Source organism: Silene latifolia, chromosome X (assembly GCF_048544455.1).
Source record: "Silene latifolia isolate original U9 population chromosome X, ASM4854445v1, whole genome shotgun sequence".
Taxonomy (NCBI): domain Eukaryota; kingdom Viridiplantae; phylum Streptophyta; class Magnoliopsida; order Caryophyllales; family Caryophyllaceae; genus Silene; species Silene latifolia.
In genome coordinates this window covers 123,937,251-123,942,721 of record NC_133537.1, presented here as the reverse complement: position 1 = coordinate 123,942,721, position 5,471 = coordinate 123,937,251, and the positions used below count along the sequence as shown (strand labels likewise).

The following is a 5,471-nucleotide window of genomic DNA, read 5'->3' as shown; positions in this document are numbered from 1 at the left end:
GAGTAGCTTGGGAGCTCGATCGAGTAGGGGTTACTCGATCGAGTAAGTCAGTTAGTCGATCGAGTAACGGGTTTGCAGCGGGGAATTATAAATCGTGTTTCGTGAAACCTCAAATCATTTCCGCACTTCATTTCCTAAACCTAGATGCCGTCACTCCCCTCCTCCTTCACCATAGTTCTTGCCTTAAAGTTCTTGGAGGGTGCTTACACCATGGGGATGGGATGCTTGAGTTGGGTAGCGGTCTTGATGCCGGATTTCTATGTATATGTATGTTATCGTCATCATCATCGTCATCGTTGTTTCCAGTTAGGGTTGTAGTGATAGTGATAGATGATTGTACTGTTTGTATAGGTGTGTTGATTGGTTGATTGGTATCATGTGATCGGACGCGGAATCGCTGCGGTGCGCTTAAGGTAGATTCGCTTACTGAGTACTGTTGGTTGTTTAGAGTGTCTTTTGATGTGATTTGGTTGATGTAGTGTCGGTATGGTTGATTGATTGTAGTAATTGGATGGTGTTGTGCTGTTTTGATTATCGTTGTTGTGATACAGTTGATTGGGATTGTTTGTCTATGGTTCTCGAGGTGCGTCCTCGGCTGAGTGGAGTCACTTGCGGGATTGGCTTCACGCCCGTAGTTTGCCCTTCGTGGAACCGGCCATGGGAGGGGATGTGCACATTAATGGACATGGGTTTATCGCTCGGTATGATGAGCGGGGCTTAGGTTGGTACGGCTGCGGTCTCCCACAGGCAGGGCTAGTCCAGTGGACAGTCGGTGACGGTGATTGATTGGAGGAGATGTGGTGTGTGTGTGTGTTGTTGTGCTTGCGTTGTGTCTGTGGTTGTATGCCTGTTCCATCAGTTTTTGACCTTGTGTGGTTTTGTTTTGTTCTTTGTTTTTATTGTGTCTACCGTGATCTACTATGGTGAGCAGTCAGTCTTAGCAGGTTGAGATCTGGATGATAACTGGGTGCTTGGCGGGATGAGTCTATCATGAGTCACGACAAAACTAGTTCACATAGCTGATAGTGTTTTGAGTTGTACCTTTTATATATACCTTTAGTTTTGTTGATCACTTGTAAATTAACTTAATTGTTCTTTTATCGACATTTGATTATTACTGTCCTCGGGCAACCAAGATGATAACGCCATTATATGCTAGGGAAGGTCTTGTTAAGGCTCCTTGGTATATGGGGGTGTTACAGTGACTACGGGAGGGGGAAGGGGATCGACATTAGAAAAAAGGCGGCAGTGGCGTCGAGTGTTGTAGTTTTTGTATTACAATAGATTACAATAATACAACTAATACAAATGCACTATAAAACAGAAATGAAAATGAAATGGTATATTACACCTAATCGAATCGTGTTGAACACACTTTCCTTAGAGTATTTCGACCCTATTGCCTTTGGGTTACACGAAATCTTTGCATGATAAGACGATTCTTTTGTCTTAAGACAAGAACAAAGAACAATGAACAATGAGAATTTTTTTTTTTACTTTGTTTTATGTCAAATGCGAAATGCAAAAATGACGTGCAGAATGTTTATCAACATTCTGTATATATATGTATATAATATGTGTGTAAATAACACACAAATGCATGCATTCTGCCAAAAAGAGGATAAGTATGATCCTTTTCATTTTAAACCAATGGTAACAATGACCAACCACCAAAGTCAGATTAAGAAGCACGAAATACAGAGAAAGCATACTACCCCTATCGGGGACATGTCACCCCGATCGGGGACGTGACTAATTCCTTAATTCACAAATTTTGCTTCTCAATTTTCGTTAAGTATATGATATACTTTGACCATATAACTCCGATAGGGGACATAATATACTATGATAACACTTTTATATAGTGTCCCTTATACACACTGTAAATTTGTAAAACGCCCTTTTAATCGAACTTCATGTTCTATCCTTTTGCTAGGCTATTGCAGTCTTGCATTCGGATTTTACAATCCTACGACTTTGGTGCTTTAATGGCATCAAGGAGTAATGTCAAATATTCTCGACTTGATGATGGTGAGGATGATGCAAGTTATAACTATACTGATGCTGATAATATTAGAGGAAAGGGATATGATCTAATGATCCATTAATTCTTCTAGTCTTGTTTCTTTTGTCCCTTGGTTGCTTACTTCTCGTCTTGTCAGTTTTCATTCTCACTAATCATATGGGAGGCGAGAGATCACAAGCTTACGACCGGTTTGCTCTTGGAATTATTGCCTTCATTCCAGGTATCTTCACATATTTATCATCAAGCTTGGAATCATTTTTGTTGTGTTCTTAATTTGTGTTTCTTTTTTTTGAACGAAAACACTGATGTGACCAATATTTGAGCATATTTAGTACCCTAATTAGCCTCGTTCCTATGCTTTTTAGTGCATATTTTGGCCATTTACTATCTTTAGTCCTTTGTTTTGCATATTCTTTGAGGTTTTGTTCCCTTGGTAGGAGAGGAGTGCAAACCTTGCATTTTCGTGGCAAAATAGAGCTAAATTGATCAAATCTAATGACCAAGCATCAAAGAAAAGACAAGACTGGAAGGCCTTTGTAAATAATGTAGTAGATGGGCAATGATGAAGAAGATCCTTGCATCTCCGACAAAATCCCGGAGGATTGTTGGAAGAAGAAAAGAAGGAAAGAAGAAAAAGCTCACTGGACTGGAATCCGCTCGTCCCAACATCGGGCCGCTCGTCTAAAGCCACAATCCGAGCATCCCAGCACCAGGCCACTCGTCCAAGAGCTCCAGAATCCGCTCGTCCCACACACCAAGCCGCTCGTCCACCACCTCCAGAATCCGCTCGTCCCGACCCTTTGGACGCTCGAATTGTTCTCCAGTACAGCCCAGCTTCTTCTTGTTCTACTCGGGATGCGCATATTTTCGAAAGACTAGCAAAAAGGAGACTCGCATCTTTCTTCGAGAGGAGCATTTCCTCAACTTTTCTTAAGGACTTAATCGTCATTTAAGCCCTTAGTAACCCTAATTTGTGCACCTAATCTCCATTATAAATACCCGATTATACTAATTAGATTATCATGTTCTTCTTATCAATCTTTAGTGTAGTCTATATTATTCTAATCTCTCTTTAATCTTGTAATCCAATTTTAATCAAGTATTAATACAAATCTCATTTCTTTAATTTCTATATTTTTCATCCTTTATTTTGGATAATTGAAGATTATTTGGGTTTATTTGGAGGATTGACAACCTTCCAATCATTCATCAAGTACTTCTATTATTCTTTGCTTATTATTTTTGGAATCATCATTACGTATAATTCTCTTAATCCCTTTTTAATTATTGTTAATCATCTTTACTTATTCATCATGTTTTGCTTTGTTGATATGATTGACAACCTTGTTAACATGTTAAACTTGATAATGAGTGAGTAGTTTCCTTAACTGGGGTTAATGGGGAATTAGGGGAAACCAATATGAGGGATGATTCATGCTTAATCTAATATGTTCACATAATTTATTTGCTTGCTTGTTGTGATCTCAACTTATGCACATGTTATGTTTGATGAAATGCGAGCCTATGAATCCTTGCATTTTTTACCAATCACTTACCTTTTCAATGAGACTTGTAAGACATAAACCAACTCGATTCTCATTAGACCATGCATATAGTTGAGTAGGGAAGATTAATTCGACTTGTAGGTGTATAATCTAATCGATTCGGCTCCGGGACCCAAACCTTCCTAGGGTTATAAGATATAAACCAACTCGATCCTATCACAACAATAATTGCTTGCTTATAATTTGAGAATATGTTTGTATGATCAATTCCCATGAATCCCCTATGAACCCATGACACCCTAGTGCTTTTAATCAATTGTTTACATCTCGTTTTAGTCATCTTGCTTGTTTACTTTTATTTTTATTTAGTTTAGTGATCTTTTTATCTCAACCCAAATTGTGACACCTATAAGCACCACTACTTGCAATCGAAAATCCTACATCAATACCCGTCCCTTGGGTTCCGACCTTTACTTGCCTCTTTACTAGTAGTAGAGTTATTTGTGAAGTTATAAATATTGTTTTGGTCTAGGTGCTCCTAACGACAAGTAACCAAAATCTAAGCTCAAAGCGGACCGACCAAAAATGGCGCCGTTCCCGGGGACGGTGTTAACTTGATTTGATTTTCTTTGATTGTTATTAGTTGTGTCTTTCTTTGCCTTGGGGAAGTAAAACTCCTCAGGGTTTGTTCTAATTGTTTTCGAGTTGTTTGATATTTTGCATGTCTAGAAGATCACAAGGTAACTTGTTACCCATTGATCACGAAATTGAAATGACTTTGACAACCAATAGAAGACTTGCTAGAAATACTTTGAGAGGTATTGGTGAGGTTGTAGATATTCAACCAAATACTCTTGAGTTCATCAACCCTTTTGCAAGACAAGGTTTGGAGAACCCAACACAAAATCAACCATACAATCAACCCACAATGCCTAAGTTTTCATCACATTCCGTACCAACCGAGGAGAACCTACCCAATCGTACCCCCACACCACAACACTTAACCGGAAATTTTATTGCAAAATCCGCATTTATCCAATTAGTCGAAAGAAGCCAATTTTGGGGGATGCCTAGTGAAGACCCTCATTCTCACATGGAGACTTTTTGTGACTATTGTGATGCGATTTCACAAACCGGAGTGACTCAAGACCAAATTCGATGGGTCTTATTTCCTTTTTCTCTAATTGGTACAGCAAAACAATGGTTAAAGAGCCTTGATAAGGCTACTCTTGGAATTGACTCATGGAAGAAGTTGGTTCTTGCTTTCTACAAAAAGTTCTACCCTCCGGAAAAGACTAGCATGTTAAAAGCTCAAATCACGGGTTTTAAGCAAAGGGACGAAGAATCTTTGTATGAAGCATGGGAGCGATTTAAAGGAACTTGTCGCTCATGTCCTCATTATGGACTTAGTGAGTGGTTCTTGGTACAAAAATTTTGGAATGGTCTTTATGAAGACTCTCGAAACATTCTGAACATGGGATCAAATGGTATGTTCACCGAAGTTGACGATAATCAAACTTGGAACAAGATTGAGGAAATGGCGGTCCATAATTCACAATATAGTAGACCTCGCAAGACTACTAGAGGAGGAAAGCATGAAGTGGACTCTATTACTCAATTGGGTGCTCAACTTAGTGCTCATATTGATACCATCAACTTGAAGTTTGAAAAGGCTATAATTGAGCTTGAAGAAGTCTCAAAACCACCAAAGCAACATGTTAATGCCATGGCACCCAATCTGATAAGGGTCCACCTGATCAACAGTTCTAGTACACAAATGGTCTTTGTCCCACAAGGCCTATGACGCCTTTAATCCATTTAACCCTGGACCGGGCTTGCTGAAGGACTCAACCCGTAGGAGTTCCATACCTTACAGTGTACAACTTCAAGTCTTAGGCCTGCTGATCAATCCTTATGTCTAGCCCAAGTCGAACCTTGGG

At 39.4% G+C, this 5,471-nt stretch overlaps 1 pseudogene; it reads right to left on the bottom strand.

Annotated features, from left to right (window-relative positions):
* Positions 1–4,838: 4,838 nt before the first annotated feature.
* On the bottom strand, positions 4,839–4,938 carry LOC141624806 (small nucleolar RNA R71; annotated as a pseudogene).
* Between the last annotated feature and the right edge of the window lie 533 nt (positions 4,939–5,471).